Raw genomic sequence first — 17,784 nt, forward strand, 5'->3', positions numbered from 1 at the left:
AGCGGGCATCTTTGCCACATGCTTCAAAAGAAACTGAGATCTCTGCCTGTCCGGATGCGGGCCACCGAATTATCCAGTGCAGTATTTCTGCACCTAGTTTCATGCACATCAGCACTTTCGTTAAATAAAACTACTCCGGGTTTCGAAGGCCTTCTAGTGAGAGTGTTGTTTATGGAGGCAAATTCTTAAAGATTCTTTTCCATCAGCTGCAGAGGCGTCATAGGTTTAGACACATTTTTCTCCCAGGTACGAAACCAATCTGGTGTCGGTGTCAATGTAGAGAGGCAGGGGAGCAACCTGTTTGCAAGGACCTTCCTGCGAATCTTGTGGTCGGTGTACGGTGGCCAGTAGTAGCGTAGCTCAAGGGGGTCCCTGTTGGGCTTAGGCAGTACCAATATCATAGCCTCCCATAGGGATCCCGGCAATGTGCCCTCCTGCAGGGCCTGTTGGTACATTTGGAGTAGGTTTGGAGTGAGGGTTGCTCTGTAGGTGAAGTAAAAGTCTACCGGAAACCCGTGCATCCCAGGAGTTTTGTTGCACGTGATCTAGTCAATCATGAAGCCAATGTCCTCAGTGGTCAGGGTTTTATCTGGTGTATGTCCCTGAAGGGGGTTAAGTCTGGGGATCGACAGTATATTCAAATACTCATCTAATTGGGGCGCTTGTACTCCCAACACAGCCTGGTATACAGACGTCTGGTACTACAGGAAAGCCTGGTTTATATCTCCTTGTACATTTCAAAAACTCCGTTATACATAAGTATAAACAGACAAAACAGACCAAAAAATATATGTTTACCAAGTAATTTAATGTACTAGTTTTTCTGGTGAATATTCAAGTAATATTCAAGAGACAGGTAATATTCAAGAATTACCGGTTAAGTAAAGGCTTCTCCAAAAGGGGGAAGGTGCTAATAGGATGAGGAAAGTTAAGTGTTAAGAAGGAAAGAAATCAGTGACCTAGGAGAAAACAAGAGATGCGTATTATATTCAAAAACACTATGATCGGTTGACATTCACCGTCATAAGCAGCCTAGCTCCACATGTATGTGTACACAATTTAAGTCATATGTAAAATTGCAGAATAAAATTCAAAATTTGCATGATAGAGGACACAAAAGGGTAAGTCTAGGTCTATCCAAGAGCGTCAACGTTTCGTTCCGATTTAGGGCACAAGGGAATTTCGCAACCTCGGCCGTGCGGATCTTCTTCAGGACTGGGGCGGTGTGGGGCAACCTGGATGAAGGTTGATAAGTCACCTAATGGGAATAAAAGCTTGGGTCAGGTCCGTTGCTGTTTGTAAAGATGCGCATCAAGAAGCAGTGCGTGTGGTTGAAAAAGGTAAGGCTTACCCTTCGCATGTGGTGAGAAGCCAAGGGATGAGTTCATCAAGCCATGTCGTATTCACTAGTAAATTCCATTTGGAGTAACCATCAAGGAGATTAATTAACTAAGGAGGAAAAATGGGGAGAAAATGCCTTAAGTACTTGACCGGCATCGAGGATAGCGTATACGTCGGTTACAGTGCTGATCAGACATACCTCAGTGTTATTCAGGAATGAAGCCTGGGCATAGTTGTAAAGGTGGGGGCGCCGTCGTGGTCCGTGTATTATGTTATAGAGAACATTGGTCCCTATTTTCACAAGAAGATTCACATTTATTCAATAATCATACTCTAAATAGGTAGTATGTCTTTTGTCCAGCCGGACAAGAATTTATTTTACACATATATATATATAAAGGAGATTAACTTGTTAGAAACACTTAGTAACAAGTAGACACAGCCGTGACCCACGGAACAATGAGACAAAACAACGAAACACAGAATGGCCAAAGAGCAAGGTAAAATACGTCTGTATACTCGTATTTGGAAATTTTAACAGACTTATATCATTCTTTTGTACACCATTGCACATTACAATATTGTTTAATCATATTGCGTTTTTTAGGTGTCGACGTTTCGATTCCAACACTAGATACCTGATGGTCCTCTTTGATTAAAGGGTGCAATATGGGGACAAGCGAGCGGAATATCCAAGCACTTCTGACACTTGTAGGCCACCAAACTGGTACGCGCGTTTTGATAACTACAATTCCCAGAAAACCCGCACCGAGACCGCCTTGCTCAGTGTCTTAGAGGACCTCCGTACCATCCTTGACGCCGGAGGCACAGCAGCACTGGTCCTGTTGGACCTTAGTGCTGCCTTCGATACGGTGTCACACGAGGTCCTCTTGATGAGATTGGAGGAAATTGGTATCACAGGGTCAGCTCTGGGATGGTTTAGAGACTTCCTTTTTAATAGGTCTTTTAGAGTCTCTACCCCTCCACATATCTTTGAGGAACATAACATTGGACAGGGAGTGCCGCAAGGCTCTTCCTTGAGCCCTACCCTGTTCAATGTATATGTCCGCCCCCTGGCAGAGGTGGCTAGAAGAAATGGACTTGCCCTGGTATCTTATGCAGACGACACCCAGTTGGTGGTGTCACTTATGGACAACAGTGGTCTGGAGGCACAACACTTTAAACAGACACTCACTGACATCACCAACTGGATGACGGCGAATTTTCTTCAATTAAACGCCGGGAAAACGGAGATTCTCCTCCTGGGCAAAAACACTTCGTCCTGGGGTGATAACTGGTGGCCGGATGCGCTAGGCCCATCCCCTACGCCTAAGGAATGTGTTAAAAACCTGGGAGTTTGGGTGGATTCTGCCTTAAAGTTCACGCACCACACAGAAAAAGTTGCCGCCACATGCTTTGGCGTCCTGCGTAACATCCGGCCCATTCTGAAGTTCTTTGACTGCCGCACGCGCCAACTAATCGTCCAGGCGACCATCCTTTCCAGACTGGACTATGCCAGCTCCCTTCTATTGGGGGCGAATCTAGCTGAAATTACTAGATTGCAAAGAGTTCAGAATGCGGCTGCCAGGGCTCTGGTTGGTCTCCCGCGCCATTCCTCGGTATCTGGAACCCTGAAGAAATTGCACTGGCTCCCGGTGGGCAAAAGGGTCCAGTTCAAAGCATTGTGCCTCGCTTTCAAAATCCTTAAAACCTCCTCCCCCCCAATGCTTCGCCCACTTCTGTCAGAGTACATCCCTAGGAGATCGCTCCGGTCAGAGGGGCAGCATCTTGCGATCATTCCCCGCATCAGACTGGCCAGAATGGGCGGCTGCTCTTTTAGCTTCCTAGCGGCCAAGTTATGGAACAGTCTTCCCGAAGCTATCCGTGGGATACAAGATCTCTTAGCCTTCAGAAAGGCTGTCAAAACACACCTCTTTCAACAATAGCTTCATCCTTAGCGTCTCCACCTCACTGTAAACTGTTTTCTGTCCTTCCGCAGCGCCGGGACGCCCCTTCGCTGGGGCAGCCGTGCGCTATACAAATCACCATAGCATAGCATAGCATGTGACCGTATTTAGTATCTAGGCAACCCGACCGCCGCCCTCGACATTGAATCATTTGGGAAGCAAACCGCAATGCGAAAGGTGAGCGGAGGGTCTGGGTGTATATACGAATCCGGGTTGTTAAACTCAGTAACTCAAACAGATACCGATCTTTCTTAACAGCGTTGAAGATCGGTGGATGATTAAAAGTCATAACGCGGTACTTCTAAATCAGCACGAAGAACCAAAAACTGTGTGGCATGAAATGAGCCGCTCCCGAAGCCCGCGGGGCACCGTAAGAGGTAGGGGCAGCCCTTTAATCTTTTCTCTTGGGCTTTAAAGGACTCAACTTTGCAAGTATTGATTTCCGCCTCGTCCTCCCCCAGGTCTTTGAAGCTTCACCGTGCCATTGGGAGCGCCCTACCGTACCCCCAAACTAAATTAAAGGTATGTCCCGCAATGTGTTTTGACCGAAGTGACTGTAGAGCTATCTCTGAACTTGACTCTAAACTAAATTCTTAACGTCTTGTAGACTGCAACTTCAATTTCCCAGAACAAGACATAGGACAAACTCGGCTACTATCCAGGTAAATTGCTTTTTAACGCAGAAGACCAGTAATGGGCTTAAGCAGATGAGGCTATAGAATTGACACTTTACACACATGCAAGGCCCTGAAGAGAACTCGTAATTGATGTATGAAGTTCGAAACGCGTCGGCAAGAAAGGGGATAAAAATAACAGCACCAATAACAAACAACTAACATGAACACAAACCATTTTTTTGTAATGACTGGTATAACCAATGTGTCGTAATATCTCCTTTCATTCGTGATTTTGTCTTTTACTGTTTCCATAATTTTTCATTGTTGACTATTGAGATTAATTACTGTGATTTTTCTCGTGGAACAGTCTGAATACAGACGTAAATGCTTTGTTGTGTATAGTGTATATACTTGGTGATTTTTCTTCTTTTTTGTGTTAAATGTTATGTTCAAATTGGTACATGTATATGTTATATTTGTGGTGTTCTTTGTCTGACATGTAAAGTCCAGAATTTCCTAAAGAATTGGTGAAATCAGGTAAAAATAAAAAATACCTAACATATCTAACCCAGGTGGATGTGTTGCTTATAACTAAGAAGCTTTTTCTAAAAAACAAGTGGGGGGGGCACTTTCTCTATTTAAAACACTAGATACTGGGCATCATCCTCAGGACAACTTAATGATTCATTGTTGTCTTTAAGAATTACAATTACATTATGCCTTTATCGCATTACTATACATATAAATGACACAGGGAAAGAAAATGGGGAGGAAACAAAAAGAACATAAATTGGTAAACATGAATGCTGCTAGGCATGTAAAATTGGTGACTGTCATGGGTTTTAAAAAACGGCGAGAAGTGTAGGGCATCAAGTGAGTGAGAAAGGATTAAAAACGACAAATAGCGTGACTGAGTGCTTACTGTTCCGAGGATCCCATGCTTAGAAGAGCTCAAACTTGACTTCCAATATTGAAAATGATGGCACGGTACGGGGATTAAATTGAAAACACACAAGAAGGTATTGTGCTGCAGTGGAAGAAGCAAAGTGCTCGATGCTGATTATATAAACATGAAGGTGGAATACCCTTAACAACGGCGCAGTGATTGGTATGGTAACGCAGAGGAGAAAACACATTCAAGGGATTCATGCATTAGTTCAGAGCCGATGCGATATCATGCCGGAACGTGAACACTCATAATTACGGCGCAGTGGTGGGTGTAATAAGACAGTGGGCGGGAGCACAATTAAAGGATTCATGCATTATTTCGGGCGAATCTGACAGGGCACATGAGAAGGAATTAGGCATTGTTTCAGTGCCTTGGCTTAAATTGGGTCTTAAAACGGGGTCGAGAATGAAGCGGTACCTGTAATAAGGATCAGGAGCGGGCGCAGTAGCTCGCGGTCAGGAATTAGCAGTGAGCCAACTAAGGAGACCTAATGGGGGATAGGGAGGACACAATTAATAACGCTGGATTCATTGTGAGGAGGCGGCAGCACACGGGTGTTCCGAAATACGGAAAGGCGATAGATGCAGCATCCGGTCCAGATCTGGTAAAGGCTACCCCACCGAATTACCTAAACTTTGTCCTGGATAGACCTGGGAAAAAGGGAGGAGGTCTGGCTATTATCTATCATGCTTCCATCCAAGGAGTCTTTTTTTCCAGTGACCTTAGTGGCATGTGAGGCCTTGGGGTTTAAGCTGGAGCTCTCCAACCATCAATCCTTTAAGGGCTGCCTCCTGTATAGACCTCCTGGGACTAAGTCCCTTTTTCTTCAAACAGTGGGCATCATTCTGGAGGAGGCCCTCTGCGTCAACTCCTTCACGGTCTTGGGGGATTTCAACTTTCATTTAGAAGGTGCCACTGACGTGGACATCATGGCTCTAGCTGAGGCGATGTTCGTGGTTGGATTGACTCAGGTGGTCACAGGGGCAACGCACCAGGCCGGCCATACACTAGATGGGATATTTTCGAACAACCCTGATCTGGTATTTTCTAAAGCTGAACCTGTGCCCTGGACAGATCATGGGGCGGTGCTGTTTACCATCCTAGCCCCCTGATTAAGAAGACTCTGTGCAATGGGAAATCAACCAGGATGTGTAGGGCTTGGAAAAATATTGATGGTATCGCCTTGGAGGATTTGTTAACAGCCTCTAGGACAGTCTTGCCCGCAGATGTGAACAAAGCTACCACCGAGTATACGGATTGGATTGACCAGGCCTGTCGTAAACTAGTTCCTCCGAAGTTATGCCGGCCTACTAGGTCGGTTCCATCTGCCCCATGGTTTTCGAACGAGCTCAGAGAAGCTAAAGCAGTATGTAAAAAGCTAGAACGGATCTGGCGAGTGAATTACAACGAGGCAGACAAAGAGAGACTAAAAGTCGGCCAAAGGGCATACAAAGATAGCATCAGGAAGGTCAAGAGTGCCTACTACACGGACCGCATTGAGAAGGCCAAGAATTCAGCAAGGGAACTTTTCAATACAGTGGCCAGTCTGACCTCCCCCAAACCGGTGACTGTGCCACCCAATATCGAACTCTGTGAATCACTGGCCAATTTCTTCCTGAATAAAGTTCAAGCAATTTTCACTACACTTGAACCGCAGGTGGCTCAGAGCCTCTTGGAGGGGTCCCATAAGGCCCATCCTGTCGGTTCCTCGGGGGCCAAATTTTCGGCCTTCGAGCCAGTAAGCTTCGATGACGTTTTAAAACTACTGATGGCTACCAAGTCGGGTTCACCCCAAAATACCTGCCCTACGTCGATTGCAAAGTTGGCAGCCTTCCCCATAGCAGACCCCTTAGCCAGCTTTTTCAAGTTGATGTTTATGAAGGGTGACTTTCCCAAAGTGTGGAAGCGGGCATCCATCTGCCCACTACTCAAGAAGCCCTTGCTGGATATTACGGACCCTAACATATATAGGCTAAAAGGCAGATTGCAGATGCCGGCAAAACTTATTGAGAAAGCCATGAACTCCCAGCTCTGTTAATTCCTGCGTACCTCGAAGGATCTGGACCCGGCCCAACTCGGGTTTAGGGAAGGACTCAGCACTGAGACTGCTCTGATTAAGTCCACAGAGGAGGTCCGGAAGGTGCTGGACGATGGGGGCCAGGCAGTGCTGATCCTTCTGGATCTGTCTGCGGCCTTCGATACGGTCCACCATGCTATCTTGGTGGACCGATTGGAGAGCTGTGGGGTCCAGGGTCAAGCACTTAACATTCTAAAAGCCTTTCTGAAAGACCGGGTACAAGTGGTGGCCATGGGAGATTTCGAATCAAGACCTTTCGAACTCCCCGGGGGGGTCCCCCAGGGTTCCTCCCTAAGACCCACTTTATTCAACAACTACGTATCTTCTCCTGCCCCGGTGATCCGATCCTTTGGGTTCGAGTTAACATCTTACGCAGACGACACCCAGATTGTGGTTTCTGTGCTTCCGGGTAAAGAGCTGGGTGTGGCAGCCAGGTTTCAGGACTGCATGTCTGCAGTCAGCTCTTGGATGGCAAAATGCAGTTTAAAATGTAATTCCTCCAAGACCGAGGTTCTTATCTTCGGGTCGAACACAAACCTTTGGAGCTCTAAGTGGTGGCCTACAGATATGGGATCTCCGCCATCTCCGGCTCCAAAGGTGAAGAATCTTGGAGTCATTATTGACAACCAACTTTCTTTTAAACCCCAAGTCAAGGCGATATCTTCTTCCATACACTGGACTTTGAAAATTATTAGGAAGGTTCTCCCCTTCTTACCGGGGGGGAGCAGAAAGACGGTGGTGACGGCACTCGTGCTTTCGCGCCTTGATTATTGCAACGGCCTTCTTTTAGAGGCCCAACAGGGGTTGCTCAACAAACTCCAGGTCCTACAAAACGCGGCAGCTCGCCTCATGGGGGGCTTGCCCAAGTTTTCATCAGTCAACAAGGAACTGGAGAAGCTGCACTGGCTCCCGGTGCGGAAGCAGATTTTGTTTAAAGCCTTCTGCATCGTCTTCAAGGCACTGCATGGTCTGGGTCCGGTGTTCCTTCAGGATCTTTTCCAATGGTACAGACCAGGGAGACAACTAAGGTCGGCCAGTATGGGGCTGATTAAAACAGCCCGTATTAGGAAGGCGCGCTGGGGAGGCAGAAGCTTTGTCAGGGGAGCAGCAAAGGCGTGGAATGCCCTTCCTATAACCCTCAAACAAAATACGAACCTGTTGGCATTCAGAAAAAACCTGAAAACATGGCTCTTCACCCTCTAGTTCGGAAGGCTCAATCTCAGGGAGTTACCACTTCAGCGCCAGGACACCGGTTGGTATTAGCGCGCTTTATAAGTGTTATAAATAAATAAATAAATAGTTACCGTGCTAGTTGGGGAATCCAAATGAATTGTAGAGATAATAAGTCCTTGCGAGTGTGCGATACCACAATCTGAAAGAGAGGGGGTTTAAGCGCGTGTTATAACGCAATTTGCAATTGCGGTGGGCAGCGCAAGGTCTCGAGTTTCAAGATTGAAACCTGAAAGTAACTTACTTCAAGGGTGGAAGCTCAATGGCTGGTCCGGCTTCATGGTGGAGAATGGCAGCCATCTGGGGAAGCCCTGTTGTAGCATTAGATGGCCGTGGAAAGAGAGGACTAGGGTTCTAAGGATACATTGAATGGGGCGGAAATGAAGTGGCCATTTTGAAAAGGAGTGCACAGGGCATATTAGTGTGGTAAAAAGTGATAGTCTTGTCGATAGTGAAAGTGAAAACGGCGCAGGTGACTTGAAAAGGCAGTACAATTAATTATTGACTATGATACAGAATTACACATTAAAGCAGAGAGGTCCAATCTTCAAGGCGATTTAAACCACTGTGGAAACTGTTAGTCTTTAAAATCCAATGCAGTTCTTCTTTGTTAAGTAGCATTGAAACATCTGCTCCCCTAGGTGGGGGTTTGATCAGTGTTATTATAGTCCAAATCAGATCTTTTTCGGTATGTCCTTTCTCTGTGAAATGATCCACGAGGGGGGCGTTGGCTGTTTTTCAGCGGATCCTCCTGCGGTGTTGTCCAATCCTGAGTTTTATCTTCTGACTGGTTTGACCTATGTAAATCAGCATACAGGGACAGAAAATAGCGTATACCACGTTTGTTGAATTACAATTTGAGAAGTATTTCCTGTCAAATTTGATTGTACCAAATTCAAAACTTTTTCCTTCTATAGTTGATTCACAACATACACAGCTGCCACATTTGGAATGACCTGTCAGGGTGGGGAGACCCCATGCATCATTTAGTGTTGTTTTTTGTGGTTGTTGAGGGAGAGAGGCACGCACCAAATGGTCCTTTATATTTTTTGCCCTTTTAAAGGCGAACATTGGGCGTTCCAGGTTGAGTATTCCAGCACTAAGTACGTGCCAGTGTTTTAACACACTTTTCCTGATGGTGGTCCGTGTATTAATCACGGTTCAAGGCGATCAGCGGTCTGTGAAGTAAATTTGTGAAAGCTTAGTCAAGCTAGCAAGGAAAGGCAGCGGGCTGTAAAAGCATTACAATTACGCCGCGAGTTGCGTGGTTAATTACCTGAAGACAGGGGTCCTCACAGTTCGGTGTCTCGGCAACAAACGAATTGCAAGCGCGGCCCCGCCCGGAGGATAATTAAATACCGGAGGCCGCAGGAAAAGGTTACTGAGGACGTGCGCTATGGGCCAGAGTTGAAAGACTCACAAGGCCATATGCCGATTACCAGAGAAGGAGAGGAAAGCTCCGGTCACGTGTGACAGATGCCTGAGTTAGGATAGTGCATTAACGCTGGCATAGTAAACCTGAGACATCATTATTTCCGAGAAGTATATACATTGTGATGAAACACATAAAAAACATTGAAAGCTAATTAGTCACGAAATACATGTGCTATATACAATGCGAAAGCGGGAAGAATTCAACATGTTTGAACATTCAGTATATAAGAGAAAAACATGTTTTGTGAGTACAAGAAAATGCTTATAAAATGCGAGCATGAATACTCAAATGGAGTATTTCAAACAACAGCGGTCCCATGCATTCATAAATGAAAGAAAAAATAAATATAGACAGAATCCGTTCTATATTCTGAGTGACTTGGCTTGTGTACCACACAGGTGATCAGTAGAAGGTATTTTGTCTGAATTGAATTGTGTATTTAGTAAACTAATAGACCTCTGTCCGGCTGGACATGTCACTCAGAATATAGAACGGATTCTGTCTATATTTATTTTTTCTTTCATTTATGAATGCATGGGACCGCTGTTGTTTGAAATAGTTAGTTCCCCGAGGTCCCTTGTTGACTTAATTGGGGCCCCTTGTTGTTATAAATATAACTGTGCGCAATCAATAGATTGCAAGGGCTTTGCCTTCCTTCCACTTTTTCCCTAGTGGTTACTCGCCTTCCTACCCGGGCACGTGTGGGTCTTATACTTTCTTCCTCCACTTATTCTCTCAGTCCCTCCCTTTAACGCGAGGCCAGAAACTGTTATGTCTGATACGGCCCCTCTGTATTCACTTGAATACATCCAAAAGATCCGCGCAGGTCCTTCCCTATTTACTGACCAAGAAGAATCCAACCCAACTGGGAGCTCTAGCCTCTCTGAGGATTTGGAAAAACAAAAGAAAAAATATGTACGACTAGAACTAATGTCCCTCATGCTCACCCAATACTTGAAATCTAATACTATCCCCCTTGGCTTACAAGTTAGAAATATTCCCGGGGTTTTCACTGATAACCCTAGGTACATCACCAGTTTTAGCGGCATTGGTACCACCTGCTCGCGACACTGGTTAGTTCTGGGAATAGAAACTGCCAGGGAGGAACTCAAAAAACTTGATATTATTATTAAGTATCTGGAGAAACAAATAACGGATGACAAAACGATTGCTGACACAAAAGCCCTTCTTGAGAAAATTGATAAAACTGTCTCAGAATTTCATCGCATTGAACAAAATAAAAAGTCTAACAAGGTAAAGAAAGATATTAAAACCCTCACTACTGAGCGTACTTACCCTTACCTACAAAAAGATTTTTACGCAAATCGCAACTTTAACTCTCATCAACAAACCCCAAGACCCTGGGGACGTTTCAACAAAAGAAACACTGTGGTTGGTTTCACAGACTCTTCTGCTGAATCGTCTGATAGTTCAGACCCCGGTGAGGGACAGAGTGGCCCCACACACAACCAGAGCCATTTTTTAGGCAGAGGCAACTCCGAACCCCAAAAGAGAGGGAGAGTAAAGCAACAACAAAGATGGCACAATCCACCAGGAGAACGTCAGACCAGACAGAAGTTCTACCAATGGTAGGAAACAATACCACTATGGATACTATCCCCATCTTTAATATATCCAACCATACTCTCTCGAGTCAGGAATCTTCCATCTTAAGTAAGGGTTCATCCTTTGTCCCTACCACTTACCCTGACTTTTTGAATCTTCAATCTGAGTTAATGGGCTTCTTTTGTAAATTGCGATTAAGGGTATTCTTTGAACTTAACCCTTCAGAACCTAAACCAGTAATTACTCCATTCAGACCTCCCTCCACTTTCTCCCCTACTGCCAACATGATCCCCAAAGAGATTGTGACATTTGAGAAGGTTATCTTAAAAGAAATATCCGAACTTGAAAAAATACACCTATTCATACCTTACAATATCTCACTGGAAGAAAAAACTGCAATTTCCAATCTTAAAAACAATCCCAATATGATTATCAAACCAGCGGATAAGGGCGGGGGCATAGTACTACAAGACATTGGGAGCTATAAAAATGAACTTTTACGCCAGGTCTCTAATACGGACCACTATTGCAAACTCCCTAATAACCCCACCAAGGACATACAAAACTTGGTGAAACAACTAACCACAGAAGCATTGGACAATGGTTTCCTAAGTAAACATGAACACAACTTTCTTAACATCACTAACCCCAGAACCCCGGTTATTTACACACTGCCTAAGATCCACAAGAGATTGGTTGATCCTCCTGGTAGGCCCATTGTCTCTGGCTGTGGATCGGTTCTTGAGCCATTGGGCCATTATGTCAACTTCTTTTTGCGGGATTTTGTACCAGCTACCAGATGCTACATCAGAGATAGCATGCATATGATTAATCTCTTTGAAAATCACCCATACCAACCTGAAAATGAGACTCTATGTACATTAGACGTGGAGTCTCTTTATACTAACATCCCTCAGAGAGACTCACTCCTCGTTATGAAAAGCATTCTAGACACAAGAGCACATCCACATAGGGTACCTACTCTATTTATAGTCCAACTCTTAGAGATCTGTCTTACTCAGAATTTCTTTATATATGACTCACAATACTATCAGCAGGTGCGCGGAACATCTATGGGAGCAGTTTTTGCTCCCACCCTGGCGATCCTCTATATGGATTGGCTGGAATGCATTACCATCCTTTCCAACAGCAATCCATTCCATCAGGGATTGCTCACATGGAAACGTTATACAGATGACATTTTTCTCATTTGGGGTGGGTCTACTGAGGATTTCCCGGGACTCCTACATTGGTTCAATAATAATTGTAACAGCCTCACTTTTACCTTGACCCATAGCAAGACCAGCATTCCCTTTCTTGACCTAACAATTCAACATCATGAGGGCTTACTATTTACGTCCCTTTTCCGTAAACCTACTGAAAGGAACACCCTGCTGAGCTATGACAGTTGTCATCCTAGGGCCTTAAGGGATAGTCTTCCCTACTCCCAATTTCTTAGGCTCAGAAGAAATTGTTTTAGAAAAGAGGACTACTTCAGTGAAGCAAATATATTGCTTAACAAGCTCAAAACAAGAGGCTACCCAAGGCTCCTAATCAAAAACGCAATGAAAAGGGCCTGGTACTGCCCCCGCGAAATACTTCTTGAGCCTAAGCAGAAACAAACCTCCGATGTTACAGTCTGTGTCACTACCTTCTCCACTGTCTCTAACCGAGTTAAAAAGAGCATCAAAAGAAATTGGCATATATTGAACTCTGGGTCTCTTGATTGGAAATCCCCCCTCTTTGCATTTAAGAAAAATAAAAATCTGAAAAATCATCTAGTCAGAGCAGCCTTACCGAACAGTAGTGTAAAGAATACCACCCTTCACGATCTTTGGTCACTACCCCCTCTCATTGGTCATTTCAAATGCGGTTCATGTGTGGTATGTGATTTTTCAATTGACTCTAAAGAATTTGTATATAAAAAATGTAAAACATGAATTGAGAACTTTTACCAACTGTAATAGTTGCAATATCATTTATGCCATCCTTTGTCCATGCAACCTAATTTATGTGGGCCAGACCAAGCAGAAAATAAAGCTTCGAATTTCTCAACATCGAAGCTGGATTCGTTGTAAAACACCGAATGCCCCTCTGGTGCAACATTTTGCTAATAACGGACACACGGAAAATGACATACGTTGGACAGTGATCACACAAGTCATCATCCCACCCAGGGGTGGTGACCTCAACCAAATGCTCAACAGAGAGGAGTTGCGTTGGATACTGAAAACGGACAGTCTGAACTCTGGTCTGAACGTCTAAGAGGAGTGGACTGCCCTCATCTAAATCCTAATTGATGTGTTCTACGTGAATTTCATACCCTTTTAAATGTTCTGTTTTTGATTGCCTCCTATTTCACTTTTAATGTTATAAGCTGAATCGCTGAACCTTTCCATGTCATTTTAATACCACTATCCTCTTCACCCTGCGTTGCACAATTCACACTGTTAACACCTTGCCTCTTCCAACATGGCCCCCGAGGTGCTTGTCCCTCGTTTGTGTTTGGACTCCGGCACGCCCCTCACCCAATCAACATCACTGTACTTTTAACGCCGCACATCCCCTCGCCGAGCACGCCAGGCAGTTACTGAACACCGACTAATCCGGTAAGCTCTGCACAGCCTGCAGTACTCGTTTCTGGTAAGATTTTTATCCCACGATATTTATGGTCAATACTTTCCAACAGGCAGTATCCTGGCGCCGTTGGAACTGGTTAATTACCGCGACGCGCATAGCAAGCCATTTTGGTAAGATCTCACTCATCCTTTTGACTCCAAACACTCGTTCCGATTCCAACCCCTTTCGTAACCCCCTAATTCCTTTTCTAGGGTTGTGGTACTCACTTCTCAGTACCCCCTCTTTCCGGCTAACACGACTGCCCTGGTAAGCCCATTTTGAATCCTGTTCCCCTCGGTACGGTACAATCTCGGCATGCTCCGACTCTAACACCCCGGCGGGCACCTTCGCCAACACGATCTGAATTGTAAATAGTTCACCCCTTTATTCGGAAGTCTCACACGGCAGCTTGTTCTGTACCTATTTGCCCAATGCCAGGCACCTGTGAAGCTTGTATACGTTCGTTAGTCCTGAGCTCAGCTTCCAATCCAGCGACACCTACTAGTGCATCTGAACAGCATGGACACGCTCTCGGCATGCACTGACCACAATACCTTGGCATGCATCGTACGTATCACCTTGCAAGCATGAATTAAACCTAGTTCACCCCTTCTCCTGCTCGGAAGTCATACACGATAGTATGACTCTGTACCACTGGGCTCCTTGCCAGGCACTTGTCCAGCATGTATACGTTCGCTTGTCCTGAACTCAACCACCAGTCCAGCGGCACCTACTCATGCATCTGATTGGCATTTAAACGTTGACCTTGAGCTTCACCACTCGAGCCACTCGCCTAGCAAATCCGACGCCGTTCACTGTCACAATCATGACCGTTTTTGTTAAGTGCCTTGTTCACTTTCACCAAAAGTCACCTTCCTTAAACTATGTTCGTTTTCTCTAAATAAATGTGATTCCTTCTCCTATCTTTTCCTTAGGTAATTAGAGGCTAACAAAGTTAAGGCATTATTCTAATGTCCTGATGATGGTCCCCATAACTAACTGGGGGACCGAAACGCCGTCGACTTCTGTAACACCTTATACAAAACGTGATTGCTATGTGATGTAATGGTGTCTCCTTGATTTTTCTGTATAACTGCATTTATTACACAGAAAACGTTTGTCTGCCTTAAAAGCCTTTTTCCTGTCTATAAATCTACCTTCTGTATTTAGACCTGTTTGTGTTGGGCACAGGCTTGTGTACCACACAGGTGATCAGTAGAAGGTATTTTGTTTGAATTGAATTGTGTATTTAGTAAACTAATAGACCTCTGTCCGGCTGGACATGTCACTCAGAATATAGAACGGATTCTGTCTATATTTATTTTTTCTTTCATTTATGAATACATAGGACCGCTGTTGTTTGAAATAGTTAGTTCCCCGAGGTCCCTTGTTGACTTAATTGGGGCCCCTTGTTGTTATAAATATACTCAAATGGAGTAGCGCCCCCCGTTGAGGTCTACTGTATTCTTTAGGTCATCCTGTTTGGAAGTCTGAAAGTATAGCATTTTCTTCAATGAATTGTGACATCTGGGCAAACGCTGCTCTTTCTATCAGTTTGCCCAGGAAAGGTTGATTTGTAGTGGGTCTGTAGTTGTCAAGGTTCAGCTGATCCAAGTGTTTTTTTTTTCAGTAAAGGGTGTATGTTTGACTTTTTGAGTTCATCTGGAAATAGTCCGGCAGTTAAGGAATCGTTGATGATTCTTCTTACTGGAGTGGAAGCTGAGGTTGATAAAAGAATTGTCTTGAAAATCTGTTGTGGACACACGTCAGAAGGGCTGCCGGTAGGCCTGCTTGCTTTGATCCAGTCCATAAATTCATTGTGTGAGATGTTTTGGAAGGAACGGAGAGCCTGGGTTATAGTACTCTTGGGTTGTTGTTTTGTACAAGGGTTAGTGCTGGTGCTTTGTCTCTGTTTTAAGTACGAGTCCAGTGTGGTTGCTTTGTCTGTGTAATGATTTGCCAGTTTGTCTGTGAAATCTTGAGTAACAGGATGAATTTTCTTCAAGGCAATTTGATTTGGGAAATTAGGTATTTGATAGAATTCTTTATTTGCTCATTTAGCAGTTTGAATTCTGTTTGAATAGTATCTTTTTTAAACTTTTTTGATAACTTGTATTATCTGTTAAGTTTCTGTAGGTGAAGTTTGTCTTGTTTGGCGTTTGTTTTGAGCCATGTACGTTGCAGCTTTCTAATTTATTGTTTTATGTCTTTTATCTCTATGTTCCTTCAAGGAGCTTTTTTTCTTTTGGTCTGTTGAGTGGTTTTGAGTTGTATCAGGATGTCAAAAGCTTCCTGTAGCCACTTATATAGTTTTTGAACAGAATGTATTGTTTCCAGATTTGTACTGGATGTTAGTTGTGTTTCTAAATGAATAGGTGGATGGATGTAAGGTAGTTTTAGGTGATTCGCTTAGTGTTGTTTTATGTTGGAAAGCAAGCAAGTGGTGGTCTGACCATGTGACTGGAGTAATAGTTTGAAAGGTAACTAGTTCAGTATTCGCAAAATTGACATCTAGGATATGTCTGGCGATGTGTGTGGTTTGTGGACAATCTGATGCAGGTTCAGTGCGTCTAGGCCGGTAATTATTGTTTTCGGATGGGTCATATTGGGTTTGTCAAACCAAATGTTGAGCAAAACACACAAGATGATGGACGGAATTTTGCACAATGGCAAAACATTCACCCCCAGTCACAGATCTGGGTTTAATCCATCGTTATTTTGCTCACCAAGCCACCCCAGTTCAGACATGGCCATATGCAAATCAGTCTTGACCCTGTGCCTCATGGGAACAGTCCAGCATGAACTGCCAAGCCATGTCTTCCCTGGACCGGAATCAAACATCCTAGGACCGGTTTCTGGCTATCAGCCGTCTTCAAATCACATATAGATCAAAAAAGATGTAGAAGTAAACTACAGCTGGCTAAAATACAAGTATACAACTTGTATTTTAGCCAGCTGTAGTTTACTTCTACATCTTTTTTGATCTATATGTGATTTGTACCGTCAAATGTCCTAAGTTGTTACTTTTCAATCGTGCTTATTTCCCTGGCCTAGGAATTCTAATATTCGCTAATTCAGGGGGTCCTTGCTATATACACATTGATTTATCAGCCGTCTTCAGCCAGGATAGCTTGACTCCAGTGGCGAGGTGAGCACGGGACCCACGTCTGGACATACCCTTCCCGCATAGGGTGAACAGCAAAACACACAAGATGATGGACGGAATGTTGCACAATGGCAGAACATTCACCCCCAGTCACAGATCTGGGTTTAATACATCATTATTTTGCTCACAAAGCCACCCCAGTTCAGACATGCCCATATGCAAATCAGTCTTGACCCTGTGCGTCATGGGAACAGTCCAACCCGAACTGCCAAGCCATGTCTTCCCTGGACCGAAATCAAGCATCCACGGACCGGTTTCTGGCATCTTCAGCCAGGAGAGCTTGACTCCAGTGGCGTAGTAAGCACGGGACCCACGCCTGGGCATACCCTTCCCACATAGGGTGAACAGCAAAACAGACAAGATGATGGACGGAATGTTGCACAATGGCAAAACATTCACCCCCAGTCACAAATCCGGTTTAGTGCGCATGCGTGTGATTGCACGCATGCGCTTTCAAGATCCAGCGGCGAACACTACTACTGGTAAATCTAAGACATGGCCCATAGTGCTGTTTCAAGCTCCCCCGCCGCCAAGCACCCTCAGCAAAAGAAAGGCACCCATTCACTCCTTGCAGATGCAGCTCGCCTTTGTTTCACATTGCGCGGCCCTAGGTGTGCAGCTGAAGGAATCCCCTTCATTCTATTGCACTCACATCCCATGCTGCCATTTTAAATTGGCCCATGTCAGGTGTGTTTTCTTGTAGAGCACTCCCTGAAAATCCAATCGCCTTTAGGCGCTCCAAATTTTCCTAATAAAATATTTTTATTGAACGCTTTCTGCTACAGTTCTGCCGATTCTTAGTACTGTAAATAACAGA

The sequence above is a fragment of the Lissotriton vulgaris genome, chromosome 1_1 (assembly GCF_964263255.1).
Source record: "Lissotriton vulgaris chromosome 1_1, aLisVul1.2, whole genome shotgun sequence".
In the NCBI taxonomy this organism is placed as follows: domain Eukaryota; kingdom Metazoa; phylum Chordata; class Amphibia; order Caudata; family Salamandridae; genus Lissotriton; species Lissotriton vulgaris.